Raw genomic sequence first — 12,315 nt, forward strand, 5'->3', positions numbered from 1 at the left:
ACGCAGCAATAGAGAAATTAAAATAATAATTTATTTGTCAGACAAATAAATGAGAGGCACAGTGGTATATGGTTACCAAGCTCTGGCCTGGGCTCCTGCCATTATGGCCAGCACTTATATTCCCTCAGCCCAGCCTCCTTGCTCCTCCTTTGGCTGCCTCTGTCCAATCAGCCTGGTTGAAATTCCCATTGGCTGTTTGCTAGAACCAATCACAAAAGATACACCCATTTCCTTTTGCCTTTTATGGGAAACAAAAAGCTATATATTCTTCTATCTATAAATGACAAATAAGTAGTCATTTATCTTACATTTATCTCAACAAGGAACCTTAATTACCAGCTCACCTCTTGCCCTCCTTGCCCTATTGCCCTCCAAAACAGATGGTTAATAGTTTTAAATTTTTATCTTAAACAGATGTCAGAGATCTTGAGTTTATCATTGAAAAATCTCCTTCTTTTGGAGGTCTTTAAACAAAGGCCTGACAACCATATATCAGGAGTGCTCGATGGCGTCTCCTGTCTGGCAGGGGGCTGGGCTCGTTTGCCCCTCTGGTCTCCTACAGCAATATGACTCTATGAAATAAGAATTTAACATTTCTTTCTTTCTAGATCCTTTGCATAATTACATTTAAGCTAATATATTTCATACATTATCATAGGTAGCCTTTTTAAAAGAATAAACCTTCTCAAAGTAAAAAGGAACAGTTTACAGCCTCAAAATAAAATAGGAAGAAATCTCTTCTTCTGTTTACACCCCATTTACCAACTCTTAATTTGTAGGGTCAGTGTAACCTTGCTCTTAGCCTGTAATTCCATTTTTTACGACTTTGAGAATTGTTTTCTGCTATAAATCAGGGGGCCCCCTTGTCCAGGAGGATGAACATTTAGGCAGCTGGTCTTCTGCCTGGCATAAAACATTTGAAAATCTTTAAGCTCATTTTAAAATACAGATCCTGATTAATATATAAGCATTGATAAAAATGCAGGCTATGATTAGATGCCTCAGTAGGTTTCAGACGAGGCGACGCCCCTCGGAGTCCTTTAACGAACTACCCTTCAAGATTTGGGGGAGGTGATGGCGTTCCTCCCCCCCAACCTCATTTGTATAACAATACCCCTGCCAATGCCTACCGCCAAAACCAAGGAGTTGTGATGTTTTGCTACGAGGTAGGCGAAAAAACCAAGTGGCTTTTAAATACAGCCAATTAGCCAAATGGAAAAACTCCTACCAGGCCCCTTGCGGCGACCAGCCGAAGACCATAGCAAAGTCCGAATGCATACCAAAAGGGCGGGTGGGTGGGAAAACCGCAGCTGCAGCAAGAGCGAAAAGAGGCGAGCCAGGGCTGCCCCGACCTTAAGTGGCCCTTGGTAAGCCCGCCCCTGCCGCCAGCCGATTGGCTGGCGCTGTAGGGGATGAATATTAATGGGGGAATCCCTGGATCTCGTGGGGCTGGCGCCAGCCCCGCAAGAGTGTAGACGGGGGCGTGAGCCCGCAACCCCTCCCCCTCCTTAGGTTCGGGAGAGGCTTTGCGGTGAGAGAAACAGAGAGTGAGTCTTGGGCTCTTGTTAGACTCTAAGCATGCCTAGGCCACAGCAGTGGTGAATTTCTGTATGTATTTGTTACCAATATGCTTTTTTTTAAAAAAAAAAAATTTATTAGTTTGTTTGCTATATACATACTACATAAATCCATATGTACATACAATCTATAAAATAGAATTATACAAATTACCAAAAAATTGGTAATAAGAAAAAATACAAAAGTAAAAATAGAAAGTAAAAAGTAAAAATAAAACTCAAAGAAAAAGAAAAGAGAGAAAGATTGACTTCCTTCAACTTTCTTGTGGTATATTATCATATCTTTGATTGTCTGTAATCATTATACACTTTATGGAGACACAATTAGCTTACTTGTCGGAGGTTTTAGCCTAGACTAAGTTATAATAGTAATTTGGGAAACCCTCTTCCTATAATTCGTAAAGACATCCCATTACCTCCTGATTTTTCCACTTGGTTGATTTCTTACTATTTCTGTTAACTTTGCCGGTTCAAGATATTCACTTAATTTTGATAACCATTCATTCTTTGTTGGAATTGTGTTGCTTTTCCAATATTTTGCAATTACTACCAGTATGCTTTAATGCCTTCCAGTAAACCTCAGTAAAGACTGAATCTTTATGGTGCCTGTAATGGTTATATGGGGTTGCTCGTGCGTAAGTTGCCGCCACTCCTGGCTAGGTTGCCTGGTTAAACCTTTTCCTGGCTGGAGAGCCCTTCACTTCGTGGCTGTTTCAGTCGCTAGCAGAATCCGTCAGTGGGCGTTTCTTGAACCTCTTCCAGCAAAGAAGTTCTTTGACGCCAAGTCTACGCCTACTTTGCCTGCGCAGAAGTCTTCTGCGCAGGGTGGGTGTGGGCAGCGGAGGACCCGTGCTCTCCCCGCTGGTCTCCAGCGAAGAGTCCTGGAGCCTCCTCACCGATTCCCCCATCTGCCCCCCTTTATCCCTGGTGTTACGCTGATTTCCTTCCCCAGCCGATGAGCTCCCTCTCTCCCTGCTGGGCCCTTCTCCAGCATCGCTTGGGAGCCTTGCCTCCACCTCTGGCTCCGATGTCAGTTCCCTGACAGCGCCCATGAGTGTTTATTGCCTGTACCTTCAACCCTGAAGACCCTTCCAAAGAAGGAATTGCGTTGAGATGTAACTCTGCCGAGTATGGCTACCGGCACACACAAGCAGTGAAAGGGATGCCAGACCTGATCCTTCTAAATCATCCCTCAGAGGTTGATGGATTGATCCAACAGAAACGAGGCTTTCCTACTAATTGGGAGGATGGCTCTTTCAGTGCCCTCTGCGCGTGGCCTTTGGGGATTTGCATGCCAGCATCCTCAGTTCATGAGACATGAATAAGTTATGATTCGCCATCTAAGAAGTTTCCTTTTGAAAGGTTCGCTTTTGTGCTGCGCCCTTCCAGGCACCGCTGTCAAGGTACAGAAGCCGGAGCATCAAACCAGCACAGCTAATTCCCCTCCAGGGTTAGGGATGCTCTGTCAATACGTTTAAAAGTTCAAACCTAAGATTCGTTCGTTGCAGGTTAACTCGGTGGTTGATACAGTGGCCACGGTGTTGCTTAAGAGGAATAGAATAAACTGTTGGAGGGAATTCTCTTCAAAATGTGCGGAGTGCTTTGTAGAGTTGCAATGTTTAACTAATGCATTGGGCTCAGTTAATTGGCTAAAAATCTTGTGAATGTTCACCTTCCTCCGCCCCTGCCAAACAACCAGGAGGCAAATTTCTGTTCTTGAAAGTGTTTTCTGTTCTTGTTTTTTTACAAAAGCCAACAGAAAATGTGCCACTATCTTAGAAGAGGCCTTCGCCCCTCTTTCCTTACACAGAAAACAATTTTTAAAAACATATTTCAATCCCAAGGATCACAGGATTCTCCCTCTCATCACTTTGCCACTGCAACACCTGAGTGTGATATATCAGTACTGATTCTCTGTTTCTATGAAGAGCATAAAAACAGGGCTGATCTCTCAGGCGGCTTGCGTTCATCACTTGATGGCTGTTGATATCAAGTGATGAATGTCAGGAAACACCAGGATTTCCACCTAACATTTCAGTGTCCTTTCCGTGCAATTTACACGTGGTTCACCAATACGAACGGCAGTGTCGCCAAATCACTGATATCCCGCGACTGGAGGTTTATGGGGAGAGTGTTAGCTGAACAAAGCCACCGTTTATGTCCAAAGTCTGTAATGTGGCTCTTAAATGTTTACATCGCCCACCCCGCCTGACATTTAAAAAGTCGCTTGAGTTTCACCTTAGAACGGTTCCCTGCGAAAGGGAGTCTTCCTTATTATAGCAATACCATAGCAACCCCGCAAGCAGGAGCATTGTGGGTGCAAACATACATAGACTCTCTCATTATAATTTAAGAATCTCTTGGCTTAAACCTGAATCAGCGGCAGCAGACTGGGTCAGCCAGGACTGGTGGCTGAAGGGTAAAGACAGCCCGCTATGTAGAAATAAACCATTGTGATAGCTTTTAAAAGTGCGCAGGCACTCCATCTTCACTACAGCACCATCGTGACTTGCCATGGTGCAAGAACACTCACAGCCTTCTGGCAGTTCCCTCACTAAGGGAAGTGAGGTTACAGGGAACCAGGCAGAGGGCCTTCTTGGTAGTGGCACCTGCCCTGTGGAACGCCCTCCCGTCAGATGTCAAGGCAATAAGCTATCATACTTTTAAAAGACATCTGAAGGCAGCCCTGTTTAGGGAAGTTTTTAATGTTTAATACTGTATTGTGTTTTTAATATTCAGTTGGGAGCAGCACAGAGTGGCTGGGGAAACCCAGCCAGATGGGCGGGATATAAATAATAAATTATGAAGATGACGACGATGATGGTAAAATGTTAAAATGTTTCTTGGATTGCCCTTGAATCTTCCTGCCACTTGCCATCCTCTCTTGCCACATCAGTGGCGTAGCGTGGGGGGTGCAGGGGGGGCCGGCCGCACCGGGCGCAACATCTGGGGGTTAGGGGGCGCAAATCCACGGGTTAGGAGGCGCAAATCCATGGGTTAGGGGGCGCAAATTACTTGCCTTGCCCCGGGTGCTGACAACCCACGCTACGCCACTGTGCCACATCACACCCCTTGAGAACCAGTCTTAACCGCTGTGCTAAGCCAAATACGGATGTGAGAGGCAACTGCCTTCTCTGAACTCCCTAGTCTTTTGAGGGTTATTGGACTCTGCCCACAGCTATGCTATTATGCAACGGCACAGCACCAAAGTCTCCTCACAGGATCCAAATGTTCTGCTGTCACTGGTAGGCAGGTTAAATTTCCTCCCAGGTGCCTGGTTTTCTTTGTCTTTTTTTTTTTAAGGGGGAGGGAGACAAAAGGATGGGGAGGGGAAGAGAAATAGCAAGTCCAAGATTCACAGTGCCTGTGCATGTTTTGTTTTTCTAAAACCCAACTTGTAATAAAGCCAGCATATTAATCAATTAAAAACAACAACAACACCCTATTAAGATTACGACTGTTTCCCAAAGGAGAAAATATTTAAATTGCTTAAGCCGCTTATATATGCAAGAGCCACTATAATCTGTCAGGCTACTTCTATTCAAAACAGCATGAGCAAAAGGAGAATAACAGCAGCATTAATTTATTACGATGCTTCCAGGTATAAACTAACCCCAAGTCTTAAAGCAAAGCAGTCAGGTACTGAGTGTTTGGGCCAGGCATAGGTAAACTTGGCCCTCCAGATGTTTTGGGACTACAACTCCCATCATCCCTAGCTAACAGGACCAGTGGTCAGGGATGATGGGAATTGTAGTCCCAAAACATCTGGGGGGGAGTTTGCCTATGCGTGGTTTGGGCACACATTCTACTCATGTAAAAAGATGCTGATTCCCAGACCGTCCGCAGGCCGAACTGAGAAGGCGATTGGGCTGCATCTGGCCCGCAGGCCTTAGGTTGCCTACCCCTGGTCTAGAGTAAACATAAGAAAAGCCCTGTTGGGGAAAGAAATATCTCCTAGGATGGGAGGCTGAGAGAAGAAAGGGAAGCTTCCAGGTGCCTGCTGGGAGAATCCACCCCATTTTGCAGAGGACCAAGGATCTACCTTTTTAGAGGGCTCTGTATTTTCTCTCTCTGCTTTATTTTTGTTTCCTCTTACCTTTATTTAGATTAGTTTGGCTTTTATTGTGTCGCATGTTGTAAAGTTTCAGCAAAACTTTGTCAAGTTGTATGTTTTGATTAAATAATTATGAAAAGATAAGGAAAGCCCTGCTGGATCAGGCCAAAGGCCTCATCCAGTCCACCCTCCTGTTCTCACAATGGCCAACCCAATGCGTATGGGAACCATTTGAGCAAACAGCTCAGTGAATAGAAGCCTATTGCGGCAATTATTTGATCAGGAAGTTAGAGATGGCACAATGGCACGGGTGGCAAGCAACCTGGTCTGCACAGCAAAGCTTGCGCCAGCAACTTCGGGACTGGTCATGTATTTAACATGTATTTTGGCTGAAGGATCACGTTTGCACCCATGAAACAGCCTGCAGATTTGGGCACACCATTTAAATCACATAAGTTCCCCTAAAGAATCGTGGAAAGTGTAGCTTGTTAAAGGTGCTTGGAATTGTATTTCTGTGCGGGATAAAATCCAGTTCCCAGGATTCTTTGGGGGAGCTCATGTGCTTTAAATGGATGGTGTGTACACAGCCTAGATGTTGAACACGTTATCAGTGGCTTTTACCATGTGATGCTATCTTCAAACATTAAGGTAGTGGCTTTCTTGGTTGTGGCATCTTCTCATTTCTGGTACCTTGTCAGGTTAAATCCTGACAAGACAAATGTACTGTTTTGGGGGGATAGTAGGCAGGCATGTGTGGGAGACTCCCTAGTCCTGAATAGGGTAACTGTGCCCCTGAAGGACCAGGTGTGCAGCCTGGGAGTCATTCTGGGCTCACAGCTGTCCATGGAGGCGCAAGTCAATTCTGTGTCCAGGGCAGCTGTTTATCAGCTCCCTCTGGTATGCAGGCTGAGACCCTATCTGCCTGCGGACTGTCTCGCCAGAGTGGTGCATGCTCTAGTTATCTCTCGCTTGGACTACTGCAATGCGCTCTGTGTGGAGCTACCTTTGAAGGTGACCCGGAAACTACAACTAATCCAGAATGTGGCAGCTAGACTGGTGACTGGGGGCGGCCGCCGAGACCATATAACACCAGTCTTGAAAGACCTACACTGGCTCCCAGTACATTTCTGAGCACAATTCAAAGTGTTGGTGCTGACCTTTAAAGCCCTAAACAGCCTTGGTCCAGTATAACTGAAGGAGCGTCTCCACCCTCATTGTTCTGCCTGGACACTGAGGTCCAGCGCCGAGGGCCTTCTGGCAGTTCCCTCGGTTTGAGAAGCCAAGTTACAGGGAACCAGGCAGAGGGCCTTCTCGGTAGTGGCGCTCGCCCTGTGGAATGCCCTCCCATCAGATGTCAAAGAGAAAAACAACTACCAGATTTTTAGAAGACATCTTAAGGCAGCCCTGTTTAGGGAATCTTTTAATATTTAATAGACTATTGTATTTTAATATTCTGTTAAAAGCTGCCCAGAGTGGCTGGGGAAACCCAGCCAGATGGGTGGGGTATAAATAATAAATTATTCTTATTCTTATACCTTACAGGGATGCGGGTGGTGCAGTGGGTTAAGCTCCCGTTGCTCGGTCCCAGCTCCTGCCAACCTAGCAGTTCGAAAGCATGTCAAAGTGCAAGTAGATAAATAGGTACCACTCTGGTGGGAAGGTAAACGCTGTTTCTGTGTGCTGCTCTGGTTCGCCAGAAGCGGCTTAGTCATGCTGGCCACATGACCCGGAAGCTGTACGCCGGCTCCCTCGGCCAATAAAGAGAGATGAGCGCCGCAACCCCAGAGACGACCACGACTGGACCTAATGGTCAGGGATCCCTTTACCTTTATTCTTATACCTTACCTTTCCCTACATACCAGAAGTGCTAGCCTCTTTCCACTACTCACGTCCAATCCCTTTCTCCTACAAACGAGTATCAGCTCCGTGGCCCAAGTCAACGGCTGCTTAGTGATCTTTTACCTCTCCCCAGGACACGGCTTCCTAGCCAAGAAACCCTTGTGCCTTTCCAGAAAGGTTAATCTGATGTGCTGGCCCTGAGCTAAGCTAACGCTATTAATGATTAGCGCCATGGTTTCTGTTCAGGAAACGGGGCACGCAAGCAATCGACTGCTATGCCGACCAATCTTTTAAACTGGAACGGCATGTCTTTATGAAACAGCAGCTCCTCAACACTTATTTGGCCCAGCGCAGGATGCGGGGACGGCAGAAATTAAGCCACTGAGATTCCTTCATTGTGCCCTTTCAGATCTACCCTGTTCAGCCTTCGACTGCAATATAGCTGCTCCAGAATTACACGGGAGACGTGATGAAACTAAACAGACAGACGAGGAAGTGGCTGGAATTTCCATGTACCGTATTTTTCGCCCCATAGGACGCACCGGCCCATAGGACGCACCAAGTTTTTTGGGGGGGAAATAAAGAAAAAAAATTTATTCCCCCCCCCCAGGCGCTTGTGGGGCCGGCAGCGGGGAGAAGCACTCTTCTCCCCGCCGCCTGCCTGCCGATCAGGTCCGGGGACAGAGGGAGGACGCGCTGCACCTCCCAGCTGTCCCCGGAGCTTGCGGGGCAGGCAGCGGGGAGAAGCGCTCTTCTCCCCGTCGCCCACCTGCAGATCAGGTCCAGGGACAGAGGGAGGACGTGCTGCGCCTCCCAGCTGTCCCCGGAGCTTGCGGGGCTGGCGGCCGGGAGAAGCACACGTCTCCCCGCCGTCAGCCTCCAAACCACATCGGAAGACAGCGGGATGGCGGCGTTCCGCCTCCCCGCTGTCCCCCGACCTTGTGGCACTGGCGCTGCGGCTCTCCTGAAGCCTGGAGAGTGAGAGTGGTCCGTGCGCACCGCCCCCTCTCGCTCTCCAGGCTTCAGCGAAAGCCTGCATTCCCCCCATAGGACGCACACACATTTCCCCTTCATTTTTGGAGGGGGAAAAGTGCGTCCTATAGGGTGAAAAATACGGTAACTTGTTTAGGGAATCTTTTTAGTTGCCTTTTGGAACCTGACCATGGATCTTGCCCAGGTCAGAATTGTCTGCAGAACTGATTGCTCCCGATTCCACTAGAATGTAAACTCTGACCCATCACTCCCTATTTCTTAATTTTGAAGATGTCACAAACAACCTTTGCACTTCACTCCATCACCGTTAGGGTTATTATTATTATTAGTATATTATTATATTATTAGTATATTATTATTCAGTATAATAATAATAATAATAATAATAATAATAATAATAATAATAATTCTCTTTTTTTCGAGCTGTACATCCTATTGATTTTTTACAGCTGTGTTTTCAAAAATCAATATAATAATGATCATAATTTGTTCTTTTTACCACGCCCATCCGACTGGGTTGCCCCAGTCACTCTGGGAGGCTTCCAAGAGAAAATAAAGAACACCGCGACACATCAAACAGAAAAAACTTCCCCAAATCATCTATATCAGGCTTCCTCAACCTCGGCCCTCCAGATGTTTTGGGCCTACAACTCCCATGATCCCTAGGTAGCAGGACCAGTGGTCAGGGATGATGGGAATTGTAGTCTCAAAACATCTGGAGGGCCAAGGTTGAGGAAGCCTGTAGAATCTATATCTATGAATCGGGGGCTCTCTGGTGCCGCCCTCCCTTTCTCAGGCCACATCCCTCATTGGTTCTGCATCACATGCTCCTTGAGTGTTTCTGCCTGGCCGTCCTTGACCTCTTGCTCACTGCAATGAAAAACAGAGAGGTCTGTAGGTATGTAGAACCCAGCCTGGTGTGGCAAAGGTAACATTTACATAACCACATAACACCGGTCCTGAAAGACCTACATTGGCTCCCAGTATGTTTCCAAGCACAATTCAAAGTGTTGGTGCTGACCTTTAAAGCCCTAAACAGCCTTGGGTCCAGTATACCTAAAGGAGCGTCTCCACCCCCATCGTTCTGCCCGGACACTGAGGTCCAGCTCCGAGGGTCTTCTGGCGGTTCCCTCACTGCAAGAACACTGCAGGGAACCAAGCAGAGGGCCTTCTCGGTAGTAGTGCCCTCCCTGTAGAGCAACCTCCCTTCAGATCTCAAGGAAATAAACAACTATCTGACTTTTAGAAGACATGTCAAAGCAGCCCTGTTTAGGGAAGTTTTTAATGTTTAATGTTGTATCATGTTTTTAATATTCGGTTGGGAGCTGTCCAGAGTGGCTAGGGAAACCCAGCCAGCAGATGGGCGAGGAATGAATTCTTCTTCTTCTTCATTGTTCTGCCCACTTTTGCCCCTGGCCAGGATTCCCAAAGGAAAATACAGCCTTCTGGCTGGAAGAGGTTCTCCACTTTGCTCTACATGGACTGGCACATGCACCACCAGGGAGCTACTGTCCTTGACCAACTTCTGTGACGCCTTGCAAACAAAACCACTAGCCTGCAAAAATAGAATTATTGTTTTTTCTAAAAAAAAAAAAAAAAACTATCCTGAATCGAAGCCTGTGTTTCTGTGGTGGCTGTGAAGCCCCTCCACACAAGTTGTAAATTTTTAAAAAGGGTCCTCCAACAAGTTGTCCAGCGAAGGAGCTAATTTCTGTGGCCTTCTTGTGATATCCATGGAGACTTTCCTTCCTCTGTAGCTAGCACAGAAAGCAAGTGGACTGGTGGAGGATGGAACCTGTCCCCCCTTCTGCGCCCTCAACCTGCACTGAATTCGTGGTCAAACATAGCTACCTAGGCTGGTTGTCAGTTAGAAGACTGTCATAACATAATCAAACTATGAGACCCAAGAAATGCTTTTAGAACCTGAATTAAAGTTGAAGGAGACTACACTTGTGGGGGGGGGGGGGAGTGTGGTACTATCACAATGTGGGAAATTTATCCTCAAATTGGCAATCTTACCATTTTTGGGGTGGCAGAGTGTGGCGTTTGCCTCCTAGGTGGGTCATAAGGAAAGGGTTAAAATGAGTGTGATGTGATGGGCCAGTGAGAATGCAAGGGGGGGGGAGTAAAAGTTAGGGTGGGAGGTTTTGAAAGTCAATTGAGGTTTGGGAGTTGAGAGTTGAGGTTTGGGGAGTTGGAGAAGGAAGAGGGAGGAATAGGCAGTGGGTTGGTCGAGTTGCATTGTGAGAGAGTGAGAGGAATTGTTAGGTTCAGTCAGATAGATAGTTAGAATAATCAGTTTGAAGTTGTTAGGAACTAAGATTAAGAAACTGACAAGAGAAAAATAAACTGAAACCATACGCTTATTCCTGCATTTAAAAATAAACTTGATTATTTGTTAATGTTAGCAACTGCCTGGACTCAGTGTGTCCCCGTGAGATACGGGGTGGTGGCAGCAAAGAAAGCAATTACAGTGGTGGCACAGGGTCAATAGACCATCAAACGTCCGGGTGCCCTGTGTGATCACCACACAGTGCACCTGCTTTGCATGCAGAAGGTCTCAGGTTCAATTTTGAGCATTGCCTGGTAGGGCTGGGAAAGACTTCTGTCTGAAATCATGGGAAGCCACTGGCAGCCCGTTTAGAGAATACCTGAGCTAGATGGACCCAATGACCTGACAGTACAGTATTCCTCAGTTTCCTGAACAACAGACACCACAAAAGGTTTAAGAATAGAGAATTTTGATCGGCCTGAAAATAATACCTTTCATATAATTTAAACACTGGTTAATTCATCCAAACCGTTATAACGGGCACACCCATTATAAAAACCACCTGCATTCCATAACCATTTAAGCAAGGATTAGTGAAAAACCAAGCCACCAAGCTGGCCAAATCCTGATCAACCAAGTTTATTCCCTCGAAAACAAAATGCTAAGGATGCAATATTGTTAATCCACCTGACATTCCAACGGGTTGCAGGACAAACCTTGGGCAGAGATATACTTAAGGAGGATAAGCTGGGGTTTAAATAGCTAAAGATAACATATATTCTCAAACACGTGTCTCGGAACTCTTGCAAACTTTTAATGACTTCAGATTTGGGTGCAATCCAGAGTGTATTAAGCAGGTTGAGAACGTCACGGAAATCAATAGGAATTAAACAGAGCGAAGCCACACCAATGCTAATGAGATTTAGGCAGTTGTCTTATGATCTCTACATGTAAGAAAAATACAGGCAAGGTGCTTTGTGTTTTTGCACCTTTGCAGTGTTACAAGTCCAACTGCCTGATGATAGCTCAGTCAGTAGAGCATGGGACTCTTAATTTCAGGGCCATGGGTTCAAGCCCCGCGTTGGACAAAAGATTCCTGCATTGCAGGCGAGACTAGATGATCACCGTGGCCCCATCAAAGATGGACTTTGAGTGGAGATTTGGTGGAAATGAGAGGCGGTATTGTGGAGGTGTCAATAAAAAGTGGAACTTGTGAACATAGGCCTACACAGCTCCAACGTTTGCTCACAGGACATTTCCATGCCTCTTACTGCCCTCTTTTGGTCTGGTTACAGTTTGCTATCTTTCCTGAATGGCAGCAACCAAAAAAGCAGAGACATCACCTTGCCAACAAAGCTCCGTATAGTTAAAGCTATGGTTTTCCCAGAAGTGATGTATGGAAGTGAGAGCTGGACCATCAAGAAGGCTGATCGCCGAAGAATGGATGCTTTTGAATTATGGTGCTGGAGGAGACTCTTGAGATTCCCATGGAGTGCAAGAAGATCAAACCTCTCCATTCTGAAGGAAATCAGCCCTGAGTGCTCACTGGAAGGACAGATCCTAAAGCTGAGGCTCCAATA

This window comes from Podarcis melisellensis (genome assembly GCF_964234715.1).
Source record: "Podarcis melisellensis genome assembly, chromosome: 11".
Lineage (NCBI taxonomy): Eukaryota > Metazoa > Chordata > Lepidosauria > Squamata > Lacertidae > Podarcis > Podarcis melisellensis.